General features: G+C 46.9%; 1 long non-coding RNA gene across 1 annotated transcript; it reads right to left on the reverse strand.

Annotated features, from left to right (window-relative positions):
• Positions 1–508: 508 nt before the first annotated feature.
• LOC147088271 (uncharacterized) lies at positions 509–19,796 on the reverse strand. The gene is made up of 3 exons (XR_015075449.1): positions 19,638–19,796; positions 11,282–11,779; positions 509–605 (listed from the first exon to the last, which is right to left on the reverse strand). It is a non-coding gene; the product is annotated as an uncharacterized LOC147088271 (long non-coding RNA).
• Between the last annotated feature and the right edge of the window lie 1,629 nt (positions 19,797–21,425).

The following is a 21,425-nucleotide window of genomic DNA, read 5'->3' on the forward strand; positions in this document are numbered from 1 at the left end:
CTTACAGTCCCCAATACCAGGTATCTATTGGACAGTTCCAGTACTCAGGGGCTCCCTCCACCTGTGACTGTGATCCTGAGTCACTGTCTCTCTCCACCTTACAGTCCCCAATACCAGGTATCTATTGGGCAGTTCCAGTACTCAGGGGCTCCCTCCACCTGTGACTGTGATCCTGAGTCACTGTCTCTCTCCACCTTACAGTCCACAATACCAGGTATCTATTGGACAGTTCCAGTACTCAGGGGCTCCCTCCACCTGTGACTGTGATCCTCAGTCACTGTCTCTCTCCACCTTACAGTCTCCAATACCAGGTATCTATTGGGCAGTTCCAGTACTCAGGGGCTCCCTCCACCTGTGACTGCGGTGTCCCTCTAGATGGTCACTCACTCCCCTCTATTTACTCAGTCTCTGCCCTGTTCCCTTGACCTGTGAGAGCTGCAGGTTCAGGCAATAGATCTGGACCTTTTGTCAGGACAGAAATTGTATTCTAAAGAGCTTTGTGAGCCTACCTGTGTCCATTCTCATTCTTTTTGAAGATGTTGGATCTTCTCCCCTGTCTGGACCTTCAGCCATGGTGGTGACAGGTGTTCCAAGAATATGATACTCTGTAAAAAATATAATATTAATGGAGGGTTTGAGGGAAATATTAAAATGAGAAGGGGAACGTTGCCTTGCTAACCATGATATCAAGTCCCTCCTCCCCCATCAGTACAGCAGCTGGTAGCTCTGAGATCTCAGAAAACACCAGGAATGTACAACTGGTGAATGTGACTGCTGTTTTACAATCATAATTCTCCATTTGTGTGTGAGCCCGCGCACGTGCCGCCTTTGAAACTATCAATCAGCGGCCTTTACTTTCCCCACTGTGGAAATGTAAAAGCGATTCAGTTAATTCAGTACCAGTTTCAGACTTTGTAAATTTCAGTACGTTGCTGTTTCACTAACGTTGCCACTAGTGGAATAAACACACAACAGCAACAGAGGGGCAGGGAGAATGTGTGAGAAATGATTAGTGGTAACATAACAGGGAACACTAACGCCTTTTATAAACATATAAAGTGGGAAAGAATAGCCCAAGGAAAGGTGGGGCCGAATAAGGGCCAAAAAGGCAATCATCTTGTGGAAGCAGAGGACATGGCTGAGGTACTAAATTAACACTTTGCATCCGTATTCACTAAAGGAGAGGATGCTGCCAATCGTACAGTAAAGGAGGAGGTGTTAGAGAAATTGGACAGGATATAAATCGATTAGGACGATGTACTAAAACAGTCGACAGGGCTCAAAGTAGAAATGTCACCCGCTCTGCCACAATCTTCCAATCCTTGGATATGGGAAAGGTGCCAGAGGACGGGAGGGCAGCAAACGTTACTTCCCTGTTCAAAAAAGGAGAGCGCGATGAACCAAATAACTACAGGCGACTCAGCTTAACATCGGTGTTATTTCCGAAACACAATTAACCGTCACTTGGAAGAACATGGGTTAATTAGCGACAGACAAAATGGATTTTATTTAAAGGCAATTCAAACCTGGCTGACTTGAATGAGCCAATGGATGAAATAGGAGAGGGTTGATGAAGGTAGTGCAGTTGATGTTCTGTTTCTGGACTTTCAGAAGGCCTTTGATAAAGTACCTCATAATAGACTGGTGAACAAAATTGGAGCCAATGATATTAAAGGAGCAGTGGCAGCGTGGATACTAAATTGGTGAAGGGACAGAAAACAGACAGTAGTTGTGAACCGATATTGTTCACACTGGAGGGAAGTTTACAGTGTCCCCAGGGGGCGGGATTAGGACCACTGCTCTTTTGGATTTATTTCAGTGACATGGACTTAGGTATACAGGGCATAGTTTAAAAGTTTGTCGGTGACATGAATCTCGGAAAAGTCGTAAACCGTGAGGAGGATAGCAGAAGACTTCAGGAGGAAATAGAGACACTGGTGAAATGGGCAGACACATGGCAGGTGAAGTTTAATGCAGAGAAGTGTGAAATGCTGCATTTTGGAAGGAAGAATGAGGCGATGCAATTTAAACCAACTGGTACAATTTAAAGGGGTTGCCGGAACAGAAAAACTTGGGGGTATAGACACAGAAATCTTTGACGGTGGCAGGACAGGACGATAAAGCTTTTAGAAACGTATATGGGAGCATTGGCTTTATAAATAGAGGCACAGGAACATCGGAACAGGAGTAGGCCACTCATTCGTTCCAGCTTGTTCCTTCATTCAATTCGATCATGGCTGAGCTGTATCTTAACTCCATCTCCCCGCCTTGGTTCCATATCCCTAAATACCATTGCCTAACACAAATCTATCAATCACAGTTTCGTCATTTTCAATTGACCGAAACTCAACAGCTTCTTGAGGGCGAGTGTTCCAGATTTCCACTACACTGTGTCTGAAGAAATGCTTTCTAACATCACCCCTGAACGGCCTCGCTCTGCGGGTAAGGTTATGCCCCCTTTTTCTGGACTGGTCCACCAAAGGACATAGTTTAACCCTTTCTATGCTAGCAATTCCGTTGATCATCTTAAACACCTCAATTAGATCACCCCTTAACTTTGTATAATCAAGGGAATAAAAGTTTTGCCTGTGTAATCTATCCTCATAATTTAAATCTTTTAGCCCCGGGATCGTTCTGGTGAATCTGAGCTGCACCACCTCCAAAGCCAAGATATTGTTGCCGAGGTGCAGTTCTCTAAATGGGTCTAACCCGAGCTCTGTACAGCTGGGACAGAACTTCTACCCCTTTGTATTCCAGCCCTCCAGATAATGGCCAACATTCCTTTAGCGTTTTACTTATTTTTGGTACCTATCAACTAGCTTCTAGTGATTTCTGTACTTGGACCCCTCGTTCTCCCTGATCATCCACAGTTCCTAACTTCTAACCATTTAGAAAATTCTCTGATCGATCCTTTTTAGGTCCAACGTGAATGAGCTGATTTTTTCCTGAAGTGAGGGGTTGCGACAAACTCGCTCAATCCATTCCAGGAGGGTGGGTTCTCCGGCGTTCTGAATGTTATTTAATATTGGTGTCACGGGTCTAACGCCCTCGAACGTATATGTGGACACGGTGTCAAGATGTAATTAGAGTGGGAGGAGGCTCCCGTGGAGTATAAACACAGCATAGAACACTAGAGTCATAGAGTCATAGAGTCATAGAGTTATACAGCACGGATAGAGGCCCTTCGGCCCATCGTGTCCGCGCCGGCCATCAAGCCCTGTCTAATCTAATCCCATATTCCAGCATTTGGTCCGTAGCCTTGTATGCTATGGCATTTCAAGTGCTCATCCAAATGCTTCTTAAATGTTGAGGGTTTCTGCCTCCACAACCCTTTCAGGCAGTGAGTTCCAGACTCCAACCACCCTCTGGGTGAAAAAGTTCTTTCTCAAATCCCTTCTAAACCTCCCGCCCTTTACCTTGAATCTATGCCCCCTAGTTATTGACCCTTCTACTAAGGGAAAAAGCTCCTCAGCATCCATCCTATCTATGCCCCTCATAATTTTGTACACCTCAATCATGTCCCCCCTCAGCCTCCTCTGCTCCAAGGAAAACAAACCCAATCTGCCCAGTCTCTCTTCATAGCTGAAGCGCTCCAGCCCTGGTAACATCCTGGTGAACCTCCTCTGCACCCTCTCTAACGCGATCACATCCTTCCTGTAGTGTGGCGACCAGAACTGCACACAGTACTCCAGCTGTGGCCTTACCAGTGTTTTGTACAGCTCCATCATAACCTCCTTGCTCTTATATTCAATGCCTCGGCTAATGAAGGCAAGTATCCCATATGCCTTTTTTACCACCTTATCCACCTGTTCCGCCGCAGTTTCTATGTAACTCTAATCTGCCCTGAACCGTCACAAACTACAATCTCTGTGACTGTACCCATGGTGTGTAACCCTTCCTTATCCATCATTCACCTTCCAACAGCATTCAATATAGTCTCACCTGGTATTCTTTTCCATGTTCCAGGCCTCCATTGCCCATCCCATAAAACTGATCCTCGTGTGCTTCCTGTCCTAGCTCACTGATCGCAGATCGCAAATCTCCAGCAATGGGTTAACTTTCGTCTTTCTAGCCACATCTATATTGTAGGCCAATATTGAACCGATGATGCTGCTTCTGGTGCATAGTAACCGATTACTGTAGCGCCGGAGGCAGATTGGATTGTTTCAATATCTGCTTCTTGGGATTTGCCGGTGGATTGAAATCTCTGTGCCGAGATCGCCTCATCAGGCACCTCCATTGACTGGGCGAGGCTGCATCATAGACCCATAATATGATACAGCACAGAAGGTCATTCAGCCCATCAGGCACCTCCATTGACTGGGCGAGGCTGCATCATAGACCCATAATATGATACAGCACAGAAGGTCATTCAGCCCATCAGGCACCTCCATTGACTGGGCGAGGCTGCATCATAGACCCATAATATGATACAGCACAGAAGGTCATTCAGCCCATCAGGCACCTCCATTGACTAGGCGAGGCTGCATCATAGACCCATAATATGATACAGCACAGGAGGTCATTCAGCCCATCAGGCACCTCCATTGACGAGGCGAGGCTGCATCATAGACCCATAATATGATACAGCACAGAAGGTCATTCAGCCCATCAGGCACCTCCATTGACTGGGCGAGGCTGCATCATAGACCCATAATATGATACAGCACAGAAGGTCATTCAGCCCATCAGGCACCTCCATTGACTGGGCGAGGCTGCATCATAGACCCATAATATGATACAGCACAGGAGGTCATTCAGCCCATCAGGCACCTCCATTGACGAGGCGAGGCTGCATCATAGACCCATAATATGATACAGCACAGGAGGTCATTCAGCCCATCACACCGGTGCTGACTCTTTGGAAGAGCTATCCCATTATTCCCACTGTCCCTCTCTTTCCCCATAGCCCTGTAAATGTTTTCCCTTCAAGTATTTATCCAATTCCCTTTTCAATGTTACAACAGAACCTGCTTCCTCCACCCTTTCGGGCAATGCATTCCAGATCTCACTAACTCGCTGTGTAACACAATGTTACCTCACCACCCTTTCGGACAATGCATTCCAGATCTCACTAACTCGCTGTGTAACACAATGTTACCTCACCACCCTTTCGGGCAATGCATTCCAGATCTCACTAACTCACTGTGTAACAATGTTACCTCACCACCCTTTCGGACAATGCATTCCAGATCTCACTAACTCGCTGTGTAACACAATGTTACCTCACCACCCTTTCGGACAATGCATTCCAGATCTCACTAACTCACTGTGTAACACAATGTTACCTCACCACCCTTTCGGGCAATGCATTCCAGATCTCACTAACTCGCTGTGTAACACAATGTTACCTCACCACCCTTTCGGACAATACATTCCAGATCTCACTAACTCACTGTGTAACACAATGTTACCTCACCACCCTTTCGGGCAATGCATTCCAGATCTCACTAACTCACTGTGTAACAATGTTACCTCACCACCCTTTCGGACAATGCATTCCAGATCTCACTAACTCGCTGTGTAACACAATGTTACCTCACCACCCTTTCGGGCAATGCATTCCAGATCACACTAACTCGCTGTGTAACACAATGTTACCTCACCACCCTTTCGGACAATGCATTCCAGATCTCACTAACTCGCTGTGTAACACAATGTTACCTCACCACCCTTTCGGGCAATGCATTCCAGATCTCACTAACTCGCTGTGTAACACAATGTTACCTCACCACCCTTTCGGGCAATGCATTCCAGATCTCACTAACTCGCTGTGTAACACAATGTTACCTCACCACCCTTTCGGACAATGCATTCCAGATCTCACTAACTCGCTGTGTAACACAATGTTACCTCACCACCCTTTCGGACAATACATTCCAGATCTCACTAACTCACTGTGTAACACAATGTTACCTCACCACCCTTTCGGACAATGCATTCCAGATCTCACTAACTCGCTGTGTAACACAATGTTACCTCACCACCCTTTCGGGCAATGCATTCCAGATCTCACTAACTCGCTGTGTAACACAATGTTACCTCACCACCCTTTCGGACAATGCATTCCAGATCTCACTAACTCACTGTGTAACACAATGTTACCTCACCACCCTTTCGGACAATGCATTCCAGATCACACTAACTCGCTGTGTAACACAATGTTACCTCACCACCCTTTCGGACAATGCATTCCAGATCTCACTAACTCGCTGTGTAACACAATGTTACCTCACCACCCTTTCGGACAATGCATTCCAGATCACACTAACTCGCTGTGTAACACAATGTTACCTCACCACCCTTTCGGGCAATGCATTCCAGATCTCACTAACTCGCTGTGTAACACAATGTTACCTCACCACCCTTTCGGACAATGCATTCCAGATCTCACTAACTCGCTGTGTAACACAATGTTACCTCACCACCCTTTCGGACAATGCATTCCAGATCACACTAACTCGCTGTGTAACACAATGTTACCTCACCACCCTTTCGGACAATGCATTCCAGATCACACTAACTCGCTGTGTAACACAATGTTCCCTCACCACCCTTTCGGACAATGCATTCCAGATCACACTAACTGGCTGTGTAACACAATGTTACCTCACCACCCTTTCGGACAATGCATTCCAGATCACACTAACTCGCTGTGTAACACAATGTTCCCTCACCACCCTTTCGGACAATGCATTCCAGATCACACTAACTGGCTGTGTAACACAATGTTACCTCACCACCCTTTCGGGCAATGCATTCCAGATCTCACTAACTCACTGTGTAACACAATGTTACCTCACCACCCTTTCGGACAATGCATTCCAGATCACACTAACTCGCTGTGTAACACAATGTTACCTCACCACCCTTTCGGACAATGCATTCCAGGTCTCACTAACTCGCTGTGTAACACAATGTTACCTCACCACCCTTTCGGACAATGCATTCCAGATCTCACTAACTCGCTGTGTAACACAATGTTACCTCACCACCCTTTCGGACAATGCATTCCAGATCTCACTAACTCGCTGTGTAACACAATGTTACCTCACCACCCTCTCGGACAATGCATTCCAGATCTCACTAACTCGCTGTGTAACACAATGTTACCTCACCGCCCTTTCGGACAATGCATTCCAGATCACACTAACTCGCTGTGTAACACAATGTTACCTCACCACCCTTTCGGACAATGCATTCCAGATCTCACTAACTCGCTGTGTAACACAATGTTACCTCACCACCCTTTCGGACAATGCATTCCAGATCACACTAACTCGCTGTGTAACACAATCTTACCTCACCACCCTTTCGGACAATGCATTCCAGATCACACTAACTTGCTGTGTAACACAATGTTACCTCACCACCCTTTCGGACAATGCATTCCAGATCTCACTAACTCGCTGTGTAACACAATGTTACCTCACCACCCTTTCGGACAATGCATTCCAGATCACACTAACTTGCTGTGTAACACAATGTTACCTCACCACCCTTTCGGGCAATGCATTCCAGATCTCACTAACTCGCTGTGTAACACAATGTTACCTCACCACCCTTTCGGGCAATGCATTCCAGATCTCACTAACTCGCTGTGTAACACAATGTTACCTCACCACCCTTTCGGACAATGCATTCCAGATCACACTAACTCGCTGTGTAACACAATGTTACCTCACCACCCTTTCGGACAATGCATTCCAGATCTCACTAACTCGCTGTGTAACACAATGTTACCTCACCACCCTTTCGGGCAATGCATTCCAGATCACACTAACTCGCTGTGTAACACAATGTTACCTCACCACCCTTTCGGACAATGCATTCCAGATCTCACTAACTCGCTGTGTAACACAATGTTACCTCACCACACTTTCGGACAATGCATTCCAGATCTCACTAACTCGCTGTGTAACACAATGTTACCTCACCACCCTTTCGGACAATGCATTCCAGATCACACTAACTCACTGTGTAACACAATGTTACCTCACCACCCTTTCGGACAATGCATTCCAGATCACACTAACTCACTGTGTAACACAATGTTACCTCACCACCCTTTCGGACAATGCATTCCAGATCACACTAACTCACTGTGTAACACAATGTTACCTCACCACCCTTTCGGGCAATGCATTCCAGATCACACTAACTCGCTGTGTAACACAATGTTACCTCACCACCCTTTCGGACAATGCATTCCAGATCACACTAACTCACTGTGTAACACAATGTTACCTCACCACCCTTTCGGGCAATGCATTCCAGATCACACTAACTCACTGTGTAACACAATGTTACCTCACCACCCTTTCGGGCAATGCATTCCAGATCACACTAACTCGCTGTGTAACACAATGTTACCTCACCACCCTTTCGGTTCGGGCAATGCATTCCAGATCTCACTAACTCGCTGTGTAACAGAATGTTTCCTCACCTCGCCTGTGGCTCTTTCTCCACTCACTTTAAATCTGCGTCGTCTGGTTACTGACCCTTCTGCCAATGGAAACAGTTTCTCTTTATTTACTCATCAAAACCAATCATGAGTTTCAACAGCTCTATAAAACCTTCGTTTAACCAACTCTGCTCTAAAGAGAACAAACCAGTCTCTCCCCAGAACTGAAGTCCCTGATCCTTAGTGCAATTCGCTAAAATCTCTTCTGCACCATCTCCAAGGCCTTGATATCTTCCTAAAGTTTGGTGCCCAGAATTGAAAACCAGACTCCAGCTGAGGCCTAACCAGTCTTTTATAACAATTTAACATAACCTTCTTGCTTTTATTCGCTATTCCTCTTGTAATAAAGCCGAGGACATGGCTCATGGTGTCAGCACTTGACTAATGAGCGCGGTAGGAGGTGAGGACATTCACCACTGCTCCACTAATATTAACAGTGGTGTCACTTTAAGCAGATTGGTGACGCACTATCTTTAGGGGTCTTACAATATCTGGAAACGTCTTAAATACATAACTGGTTTGATCTGACTGCTGTTTTACAATTATAATTCTCCACGTGTGCGCGTGTCCCGCTGTGTGTCTAACAAACTCTCAGTCAGCGTCCTTCCCTTTCCCCACTGTGGAAATGTGAAAGCGATTCAGTCCCGGATCAGTAATTTCTCCAAACTTAAGTTGATGTTATTCGCCGGCATTAAGTTATAACCCAATTTGAGACCTTGTAAGATGGAGTTTTCTGCTGTTTGACACACGCAGACTCTGGTATAATAAACACACGACAACAACAGCAGCACCGTAGGGAATCAAGCTGAATACAGGAAGTACAGAGGAGAAATCAAAAACAAACTAAGAGGGGCACGGAAAAACTGAGGAAAGATTAGTGGGAATAGAATAGGGAACATTAAAATCTTTCTTAAACATGTAAAGCCTAAAAGGAGAGTCAATGGAAAGGTGCGATGATTAAGGACCAAAAGGGCAATCTTCTGGTGGATGCAGTGGGCATGGCTGAGGTACTGAATGAGTACTTTGCATCTGCCTTCACTAAAGAAGAGGATGCTGCCAATGTTACAGTGAAGGAGAGGGTGGTAGTGAAATTGGACAGGATATAAATAGACCAAGAGGATGTAGTGAAACAGTTGACAGCGCTCAAAGTGGAAGTGTCATAGTCTGGATGGGATGCATCCTGGGTTACTGAGAGAAGGAAGGCTCTGGCCACAATCTTTGAATCCTCCTTGGATAGGGGAGTGGTGCCACAGGACTGGGGATTTGCAAATGTTACCCCCTTGTTTAAAAATGGAGCGTGTGGTAAACCAATGAACGACAGGTGAATCAGTCTAGCGCCGGTGTTCAGGAACCTTCTGGAGATAAATCATTGCGAACCTGCTAAGATATCATCTCTCCTTACAGCAGTAATTGACTCCATGATTAATATTGTGACACCCCCTCCTCTTTTACACCCCCCTCTGTCTTACCTGAAGATTCTATACCCTGGAATATTGAGCTGCCAGTCCTGCCCCTCCCTCAACCATATCATTCTCCCATGAGTTCATCAACACCTTCAATTCATCTGCTTTACTCGCAAGACTCCTTGCATTAAAATAAATGCAATCCAGCCTTGCCATACTCCCTTGTGCTGTTACATATTTGCTCTGCCTTCCAGGCTGACCTGTTTTTTCCTCTATATTTGGCCGTGCATCACCCCCTACTATAGCTACACTCTGTATCACATCCCCCTGCCAAGTTAGTTTAAACTCCCCCCAACAGTGCTAGCAAACCTTCCCGCAAGGATGTTGGTCTGACTTCTACAGGTCCCACCTTCCCCAGAAGCAGAGCCAGTGATCCAGGAAACTAAAGCCCTCCCTCCTGCACCAACTCTTTAGCCACGCATTCATCTGCTCTATCCTCCTATTCCTATACTCACTAGCACATGGCACCGGGAGTAATCCAGAGATTACAACCTTTGAGGTCCTGCTTTTTAATCTGCTACCTAGCTCCCTAAATTCTTGTTGCAGGACCTCATCCCGCTTTCTACCCATGACCTTGGTACCAATGTGAACCACGACCTCTGACTGTTCGCCCTCCCCCTTCAGAATGCCCTGCAGCCGTTCAGTGACATCCTTGACCCTGGCACCAGGGAGGCAACATACCATCCTGGAGTCACGTCTGTGGCCACAGAAACGTCTATCTGTTCCCCTTACGATAGAATCCCCCATCACTATTGCTCTCCCACTCTTTTTCCTCCCCTCCTGTGCAGCTGAGCCACTCGTAGTGCCACGGACTGGGCTCTTGCTGCATTCCCCTGAGAAACCATCTCACCCCAGCAGTATCCAAAACGGAAAATCTGTTGGAGAGGGAGATGGGCCCAGGGGACTCCTGCACTACCTTCCTAGTTCTTTTACTCTGTCTGGCGGTCACCCATTTCCTGTCTGCCTGTGCACTCTTTACCTGCGGTGTGACCACCTCGTTAAACGTGCTATCCACGAAGATCTCAGCTTCACGGATGCTCCACAGTGACTCCAGCCACAGCTCCAGCTCCAAAACGTGGATTTCGAGTAGCTGCAGCTGGAGACACTTCCTGCACACGTGTTCACCCTGGACACCGAAAGTGTCCCTGACTTCCCACATAGCACAGGAGGAGCACTCCACACTGCCGAGCTGCTCTGCCATGTCCTACCCTTAATTTACTCCCTTTACTTCCTTTAAAGAATATTAAATACACTAGGGACCTTCCTTCCCTTTAAACACTACTTACGCTAAACTGGAGACCTTACTTTTACTTTAACGACTGGACTGTAGAAATACTCACTGGGTCCTACTTACCAATCAGCTCCTTCCCTGGTTGTGACGTCACTTTTGCGGTTTTGCAGTTGTTGTTTGACTGCTCCCGCTCTCGGATTCTTTCCTGCAGTCCTGTGACGTCACTCCTTGATTTTGCTGTTCTTTTGGAATTCACCGGATATGTATCAGCCTCCTCACTGCTGCCGACTCCTCGCAGGTCCGCGCTGTCCTCGGCCTCCCGCTGTATTTATGCCTCCTCACTGCTGCCGACTCCTCGCAGGTCCGCGCTGTCCTCGGCCTCCCGCTGTATTTATGCCTCCTCACTGCTGCCGACTCCTCGCAGGTCCGCGCTGTCCTCGGCCTCCCGCTGTATTTATGCCTCCTCACTGCTGCCGACTCCTCACAGGTCCGCGCTGTCCTCGGCCTCCCGCTGTATTTATGCCTCCTCACTGCTGCCGACTCCTCGCAGGTCTGCGCTGTCCTCGGCCTCCCGCTGTATTTATGCCTCCTTGCTGCTGCTGCCAACTCCTCACAGGTTCTCTTTAGAGCAGAAAATGTTAATTGGGAGATTTAATAGAGGTGTTCAAAATCATGACGGTGTTTCCATAGAGTAAATAAGGAGCAACTGTACCCACTGACAGAAGGGTCGGTAAACAGAGGAGACGGATTTAATGTAATTGACAAAACGCCAGAGGTGAGGTAAGATTGTTTTTAGGCCTCGTGTTATGATCTGGAATGCAATGTGTGAATGAGTGATGGGAGCAGAGACAATAGTAACTTTTAAACCTGAATTAGTTAAACACACGAAGGGGAGAACATTAGCAGTGCTCTGGGCACAGAGCAGGGGAGTGGATTCTGTGCTGTCTGGTTCCAAGTTTCTATGGTATCAACCTCTAACTCTTTGTTCCTAAGCGTGTAATAAACGATAAATGTACCTGAATGCTATTTACAGAAGCAGATCTTTAGCGTCTGAAATTGCATTTGGAAGTTTAATTCTGTTAACCAGCAAACGATGACCAAAAATTGATAAAAGGGAGAAAATTGACTGAGTATACCAGCAAGAAACATTAAAAAGTTGTAGGAGCTTCTAAAAGTAAGTAAACATGGAGAGTCGCAAAAGTAAACATTGGTCCCTTAGAGGCTGAGACAGGAGGAATTATAATGGGGAATAAGGAAATGGCAGATTTTAAACAAATATTTTGTATCTGTCTTCACAGTAGAAAACACAAATAACGCACCAAAAATAGCAGGGAACCAAGGGACTAATGAAAGGACTGACATCAATTACTTTAAGTTCCTTAGAGAAAAAAAGTATTTGAGAAACTAATGGGACTAAAAACCGACAAATCCCCTGGACCTGACGGCCGACATCCTAGGGTTCTACAAGAGGTGGCTGAAGAGAGAGTGGATGCATTGGTTGTGATCTTCCAAAATCCCCTACATTCTGGAACAGTCCCAGCTGATTAGAAGGTCGAAAAAGTAACCCCGCTATTCTAGAAAGGGGGAAGAGAGAAAGCAGGGAACTACAGGCCAGTGAGCCTGGCGTCAGGAAAATGCTGGAATCCATTATTAAGGGAGGGGTAAGAGGGCACTTAGAAAATCATATGATCAGGCGGAGTCAACATGGCTTTATGAAAGAGAAATCATGCTTAACCAATTTATTAGTGTTTTTTGAGGATGCAACTAGCTGGATAGATAATGGGGAACTGGTGGATGTAATATATTTGGATTGCCAAAAATAAATCAAAAAAGGTGACTCAACCATGGCTAACAGGGGAAATTAGGGATAGCATAAGGAGAAGACATATAAATTGGCCAGAAAAAGCAGTAAACCTAAGGATTGGGAGCAGTTTAGGATTCAGCAAAGGAGGACAAAGGGATTAATTAAGAGGGGGAAAATAGAATATGAGAGTAAGCTTGCAAGGAACATAAAAACTGACTGTAAAAGCTTTTATAGTAATGTGAAGAGAAAAAGATTGGTGAAGTCAAGCGTAGGTCCCTTGTATTCAGAATCAGGGGAATTTATAATGGGGAACAAAGAAAGGGCTGACCAATTAAATTCATACTTTGGTTCTGTCTTCACAAAGAAGGACACAAATAACCTCCCAGAGATGTTGGGGAAAATAGGGTCTGATGAGAGGGAGGAACTGAAAGAAATCAGTATTTGTAGGGAAATGGTGTTAGGGAAATTGACGGGATTGAAGGCTGATAAATCCCCAGGGCCTGATAATCTACATCCTAGGGTACTTAAGGAAGTGGCCCTAGAAATAGTAGATGCATTGCTGGTCATCTTCCAAAATTCGATAGACTCTGGAACAGTTCCCATGGATTGGAGGGTAGCTAATGTTACCCCACTATTCAAAAAAGGTGGTAGAGAGAAAACGGTGAATCACAGACCGGTAAGCCTGACGTTCGGTAGTGGGGAAAATGCTAGAATCCATTATAAAAGATGTAATAGCAGAGCACTTGGAAAACAGTGATATGATTGGACAAAGTCAATGTGGATTTACAAAAGGTAAATCGTGCTCGACTAATCTACTGGAATTTTTTGAGGATGTAACTGGTAGAATAGATAAGGGAGAACCAGTGGATGTGGTGTATTTGGACTTTCAGAAGGCTTTCAATAAGGTCCCACATAAGAGAGAGATTAGCGTGTAAAGTTAAGGCACATGGGATTGGGGGCAAGGTACTGACTTGGATAAAGAACTGGTTGGCAGACAGGAAGCAAAGAGTTGGAATAAATGGCTCTTTTTCCGAGTGGCAGGCAATGACTAGCGGGGTACCGCAGGGATCGGTCCTAGGACCCCAGCTATTCACAATGGGCCAGAAATTCGCGGCCAGAAGCGTGAGTACGGTCGGCTTACTCACGCTTCTGGCCGTTGGAAATGCCGGCGTTCAGCATGAACAGCGCATGCAGGGAACGCCGGCATTTCCAGACCTCGAGCGCGTGCGACTGCACAGGCAGCGCTTGCGCAGTGAACTTCGTAGATTTCATTCATGAAATCCGTGAGGGTAAGTCCTTAGAAGTTACACTTGAAAAAGGCAAGTGTAAAGTTGTTCATTGGCTGCGGAGGAAGATATGTTTTATCGTGGAGCTTTTGAAATGCAATATTTTTGTTTGGGAAAGGGAGGGAAGTTATTTTAAGAAATTTTAAGTAAGTTTTAAAGTTTAAATTTTTTTTTTAAAAGGGTTTTCAGAACGGTAGGTAGAAGGAGCAATTGTGGCTGTGTGAATGGAATGTGAGAATGAGTTATGTATGTATGCCCACATATATTCCTTTACGTATATATATGTATGTTTTATATTCCTTTACTAATGTGTATGAATGTATGTTTTTAATTATGATTTTCCAATAAGTTACTTTCTCTGAAAGTCATAATTAAATAATACATTCATACACATAAGTAAAGGAATATATACATAACACGCAAAGGAATATATACAGACATACATACTTTCAGAAGCTCCACGATAAGAAATATCTTCCTCCGCAGCCTCTGGAGCAACTGTACCCATGCTTTTTTCATGTGTAAGTTGTAATGACTGGACCTCACTGAAAGCATTAATGAAAGCGGCGAATTATACTGCGCACGCGCTGCCTGTGCAGTCGCACGTGTTCTGCCTCTGAACCCCTTCGTTCAGAGGACAGGAAATGCTGGTTTTCCCCACATGCACTGTGAATGCTGAAAACCGGCATTTCATCCGGCCAGATGCGTAAGTACCCCGACCGTACTAGCGCACTTGGAAGGGAATTACTGGGCCAACATTTTACATGTCAATAAAATAAAAAATTTAACAATTGCACGACTTGCCCCCTCGCATCTGCGACTGAGGGCCCAAGGAGGTGCATTGCGCAAGAGGTCATCATCGTACGTATCCTCACACTGTTCCCTTTGGGGAACTGTATGAAGTGGTGGAAGGATTTATGGCCGTGATTAACGCTCATTCCGTGACCGTAACCATCTTTGAACCAGCCATTAGGGTGGTTAGTCCTATGGCGGGAGGGTTTTACGGGCTCCCACAACCCATCTGAGGGGGGGGGGGCCACCAACACCCACGGACGCAAGTATCCCGCTGGATGTCCACCCAGAATTTAAAGTTGGAGCTCCGACTCCACTTGCCGGGACTGTCTGGAGTGGGGTTCAAAACCCTACTCCTTCTGGCCCAGCGGCGGGGATGCTTACTGCTACGCAAAAGGCCCACTCCGCACAAAAGGTGACACCCATACGTTTCCTGCGCCTTTTCCCTCCCCGTGACTGGAGCCCTATGCTGCCATTTCACGTTGCTAATCAGATTGGGCCTTTGTCATAGCGGTAGGATCCCCGCCGCTGGGCCAGATCAGGGTAGGGTTTCGAACCCCGCTCCAGACAGTCCCGGCAAGTGGAGTCGGAGCTCCGGCTCTAAATTCTGGGTTGACATCCAGTGGGATATTTGCGTCCGTGGGTGTGGGTGGCCCCCCCTCCTTGTATAGCTTGTGGGAGCCCGTAAAACCCTCCCGCCATAGCACTAACCGCCCTAATGGCTGGTTCAAAGATGGTTACGGTCACGGAATGAGCGTTAATCATGGCCATAAATCCTTCCACCACTTCATACAGTTCCCCAAAGGGAACAGTGTGAAGACACGTATGACGACGACATTGCTAAATAAATAAATGGAATTAAAAAAATTCTTTTAGGGCTTTTAAAAGTTTTAAATTGCTTTAATTCTCTTTAAAACTACTTCAGATTACTCAAAATAATGTAAACATTTTAAAAAGTTTATAAAAGTTACCAAAATCTTCAAAAAACTTCCAAAAACCTATTTAAACTGCTGCTTTGCATGTAAAAATGATTAGCAGCTTGACAGAAACATTGGGGGCGTGTCCAGTGAAACTGAGACCTCAAGGGGCGTGTCTCACTTGCACTGCACGCTCCTGGCTTCGCGCTGGCTGCACTCCTGGGCGGCGTGACGTCATACGCTGCCCGGGAATGTGCTTTCTATTTCTGCAAGTTCAGGCGTCCCAGAAGCTGATCGGCACGAGCGCGGGGTAAGTGCAAATATGGGGCTTGCACGCGCTGCAAGCCCCGTTCACGAATTTCTGGGCCAATATATATATATATAAATGACCTAGACGAGGGAACTAGATGCAATATCTCTAAGTTTGCAGATGACACAAAGCTGGGTGGGCATGTGTGCTGTGAGGAGGATGCCAAGAAACTCCAGTATGATTTGGACATGTTGGGCGATTGGGCAGAAGCAGTATAATGTGGATAAATGTGAGGTTATCCGCTTTGGTGGCAAAAACAGGAAGGCAGATTATTATCTGAATGGCAATAGATTGGGAGAAGGGGAAGTGCAACGAGGCCTGGGTGTCCTTGTGCACCAGTCGCTGAAGGTAAGCATGCAGGTGCAGCAGGCGGTTAAGAAAGCAAATGGTAGCGAGACCGTTCGAGTACAAGAACAAGGATGTCCTGCTGCAGTTGTACAGGGCCTTGGTGAGACCAAACCTTGAGTATCGTGTGCAGTTTTGGTCACCTTATCTGAGGAAGGATGTTCTTGCCATGGAGGGAGTGCAGCGAAGATTCACCAGACTGATACCTGGGATGGCAAGAATGACATATGAGGAGAGATTGGGTCGATTGGGCTTATACTCGCTGGAGTTTAGAAGAATGAGAGGGGATCTCATTGAAACTTATAAAATTCTAACAGGACTGGACAGACTGGATGCAGGAAGGATGTTCCCGATGGCCGGGGAGTCCAGAACCAGGGGTCACAGTCTAAGGATAAGGGGTAAGCCATTTAGGACAGAGATGAGGAGGAATTTCTTCACCCAGCGAGTGGTGAACCTGCGGAATTCTTTACCACAGAAGGCAGTGGAGGCCAATTCATTAAATATATTCAAGAAGGAGTTGGATATATTTCTTAAGGCTAAAGGGATCAAGGGATATGGGGAGAAAGCAGGGACAGGGTACTGAATTTGGATGATCAGCCATGATCTCATTGAATGGCGGAGCAGGCTCGAGGGGCCGAATGGCCTACTCCTGCTCCTATCTTCCATGTTTCTAAAAGGCATTTGATAAGGTGCCACATAAAAGGTTGCTGTGCAAGATAAGGACTCATGGGGTTGAGGGTAATATATTAGCTACAAGGACAGGTTGGAGAGGCTGGATTTGTTTTCATTAGAGCAAAGGAAGTTGAGGGGTGATTTGATGGAGGTGTACCAGATGAGGATGCGTTTGGATAGGCTAGACAGGGAAAGGCTGTTCCCACTAATGGATGGTACGAGGACTAGGGGACACAGATTGAAGGTTTTGGGCAAGAGATACAGGGGGGACGTGAGGAAAAACATTTTTACGCAGCGAGTGGTGAGGACCTGGAACACTCTGCCGACGGAAGTGGTGGAAGCGGAGACACTCGATGTTTTCAAGGGGAGACTGGATAGGCACTTGAGGGAAATAAACTTGCAGGGCTACGGGGATAGAGCGGGGGAGTGGGACTGACTGGATTGTTCCTCAGATAGACTTCTGTGCCGTTATGACTATCAGCATTGATAGATTGGTTAACTGACAGAAAACAGAGAGTAGGGATAAACAGGACATTTTCAGCTTGGCAGGCTAGTGGGGTGCCACAAGGATCAGTGCTGGGGCCTCTGCTATTTACAATCTATATTACTGACTTAGATGAAGGGACCGAGTGTAATGTATCCAAGTTTGCTGCTGATACAAAGCTAGGTGGGACAGTAAGCTATGGGGACACAGAGCCTGCAAAGGGATATGGGCAGTCTAAGTGTGCGGGCAGTAAGGTGACAGATGGAATATAATGTGGGGAAATGTGTGCGTATTCACTTTAGTAGGAAGAACAGAAAAACAGAACCTTTTTTAAATGGTGAAAAATTATTAAATGTTGGCGTTCAGAGAGATTTAGGTGTTCTCGTACAGGAAACAAAGTTAGCATGCAGGTACCGCGAGCAATTGGGCAGGCGAATGGCATGTTGGCCTTTATTACAAGGGGGTTGGAATACAACAGTGAGGAAGTCTTGCTACAATTGGACAGGGCTTTGGTGAGACAACACCGGAGTACCGGGCACAGTTTTGGTCTCATATCGATAAAGGATGGGATAAAGACAGTAGGGAGAAATGATCTTAGCTCCAAATATAAAGTAAAAAAATCAGTTTGGGAGGAGCCAAGAAACAGCAAGGGGCAGAAAACATTGGTTGGAGGTGTTTATAGGCCCCCAAACTGTAGTTGTAATGTAGGGCAGCGTATAATTCAGGGAACTAGAGGTGCATGTAGCAAGGGTAATATATTAATCATGGGGGATTTTAAGCTATGTATAGATTGGGGAAACCAAATCTGCAGTAATAGTGTGGGGACATCATCTGAGTCAATGGGACTCTCTCTGACCTTTCTCCCCAGTCCATCTCCAGGACCAGTGTGTATCTGAGTCAATGGGACCCTCTCTGACCTTTCTCCCCAGTCTATCTCCAGGACCAGTGTGTATCTGAGTCAATGGGACTCTCTCTGACCTTTCTCCCCAGTCCATCTCCAGGACCAGTGTGTATCTGAGTCAATGGGACTCTCTGACCTTTCTCCCCAGTCCATCTCCAGGGCCAGTGTGTATCTGAGTCAATGGGACTCTCTGACCTTTCTCCCCAGTCCATCTCCAGGGCCAGTGTGTATCTGAGTCAATGGGACTCTCTGACCTTTCTCCCCAGTCCATCTCCAGGACCAGTGTGTATCTGAGTCAATGGGACTCTCTGACCTTTCTCCCCAGTCCATCTCCAGGGCCAGTGTGTATCTGAGTCAATGGGACTCTCTGACCTTTCTCCCCAGTCCATCTCCAGGGCCAGTGTGTATCTGAGTCAATGGGACTCTCTGACCTTTCTCCCCAGTCCATCTCCAGGGCCAGTGTGTATCTGAGTCAATGGGACTCTCTGACCTTTCTCCCCAGTCTATCTCCAGGACCAGTGTGTATCTGAGTCAATGGGTCTCTCTGACCTTTATCCCCAGTCCATCTCCAGGACCAGTGTGTATCTGAGTCAATGGGACTCTGACCTTTCTCCCCAGTCCATCTCCAGGACCAGTGTGTATCTGAGTCAATGGGACTCTCTCTGACCTTTCTCCCCAGTCCATCTCCAGGACCAGTGTGTATCTGAGTCAATGGGACTCCCTCTGACCTTTCTCCCCAGTCCATCTCCAGGACCAGTGTGTATCTGAGTCAATGGGACTCTCTCTGACCTTTCTCCCCAGTCCATCTCCAGGACCAGTGAGTATCTGAGTCAATGGGACTCTCTGACCTTTCTCCCCAGTCCATCTCCAGGACCAGTGTGTATCTGAGTCAATGGGACTCTCTCTGGCCTTTCTCCCCAGTCCATCTCCAGGACCAGTGTGTATCTGAGTCAATGGGACTCTCTGACCTTTTTCCCCAGTCGATCTCTGGAAGCTCTTTGAATCGGAAGAGTGCTCTCACAATCCTGTGTTGGTTCACCTGCTGTCGTTCCTCAGTCTACAATCCCTGTTTACTCTCAGCTGTGGACCTTTCTCAATCACTCAGTCTTTCACCGGGAAATCTAATTATGGCAGGAAAGAAAATAAAAATATCAATAGTGTGAAGTAATGTAATATAGACATTTCTTCTACTTAATAAAAATAAAAGTTTGGGTCCGAGTACTTCTGTCTGATTTTGTCCCTTTTCTCAGATCCCCGCCATGGCTTCCAGCAAATCACCAAAGTTCTGGATAGAAAAGTGTCCGGGCGAGGCTGGTTCTGGACCCAAGTGCAGACAGACGAGGCGAGAAGCAGGTATGCAGTCTTAAATAAAAGTACTTTACTAGAATCACACAGGTAAACAGTTACAAACATAGGAGTTCAAGACAAGCTACCACAAGGCAAACGGCTTGTCAAGGCTGAGCACAGAGGGAAGAAACCACAGAACTTAAATACAAGCAAAAACAGGTGAAACCAATAAACCTGATAAAAGGCAGTTAAGTAATAAACACAGGAGAAACTAGTAACAATTAGCAAAGGGAAAAAAACAAGTGAAGGTGCCATCTAGGGGTTACTGAGGGAACTAACCGGCACCTTCACAGGACCCCCTCCCCTAGGACGATCAGGGTGGTGACGGTGAAAATCCCTGATGAGTTCAGGACCCAAGATGTCCCGGGCCGGAACCCAGGAAGGCTCTTCAGGACCATAACCCTCCTAGTCGACCAGGTATTGAATGCTCCTCCTAACCCGGCGACTATCAAGGAGGCGACGGACAGTGTAGGCTTGCTGACCGTCAATCATGCAGGGCGGCGGGGGGAGGTCTGGAAGCGGGAACCAAGGGACTGGTAAGTACCGGCTTGAGGTGAGAGATGTGGAACGTGGGATGTATCTTCATCGACCGAGGAAGGAGGAGCCGGTAGGCCACAGGGTTTACTTTTTCCAAAATCGTAAAGGGTCCGATGAACCGGGGAGCCAACTTGCGGGACTCATCGAGGAGCTGGGCGGCGGTGTCAGTCAGCCTGCACTTTCTGCCGAGAAGAAGCGAGCTGCAAGGCGGATCGGACCCTCCTCCAGGTACAGCGGCAGCGTTGGACGAACCCCTGGGCAGCCGGGACTCCTACCTCCCTCTCCTGTTCAGGGAAGAGTGGCGGTTGGAAGCCATATTGACATTCAAAAGGTGAGAGGCCAGTGGAGGAGCTCTGAAGGGTATTGTGCGCGTACTCCGCCCAGACCAGATGCTTGCTCCAGGTGGAAGGATTGGAGGACACAAAGCTTCTTAGCACCCTCTCCAGATCTTGGTTGGTTCTCTCAGTCTGGCCGTTAGACTGTGGGTGGAACCCAGAGGAGAGACTGACGGAAGCGTCCAGGAGGGAACAAAAAGCCTTCCAGAACCTGGATGAGAACTGGGGACCACGGTCAGAGACGACATCCAAGGGCAAGCCATGGAGGCGGAAGACATGCTGGACAACCAGCTGGGCAGTCTCTCTGGCAGAGGGACGAAGTGAGCAGCCTTGGAAAAGCGATCGACCACAACTAGGATGGTAGTGAATCCCTCAGATGGAGGTAGCCCGGTGATGAAATCCAGGGCGATATGAGACCAGGGACGGCTGGGGATGGGCAAGGGATGCAGGAGACCAAACGGGGATTGTTGGGATGTCTTGTTCTGGGCACAGACGGGACAAGCGGAGACAAAGGCCCGGGTGTCGGCTTCAATAGAG

The sequence above is a fragment of the Somniosus microcephalus genome, unplaced genomic scaffold (genome assembly GCF_052327205.1).
Source record: "Somniosus microcephalus isolate GS21.2 unplaced genomic scaffold, FLI_Smic_1.0 unresolved_chr5, whole genome shotgun sequence".
NCBI lineage: Eukaryota > Metazoa > Chordata > Chondrichthyes > Squaliformes > Somniosidae > Somniosus > Somniosus microcephalus.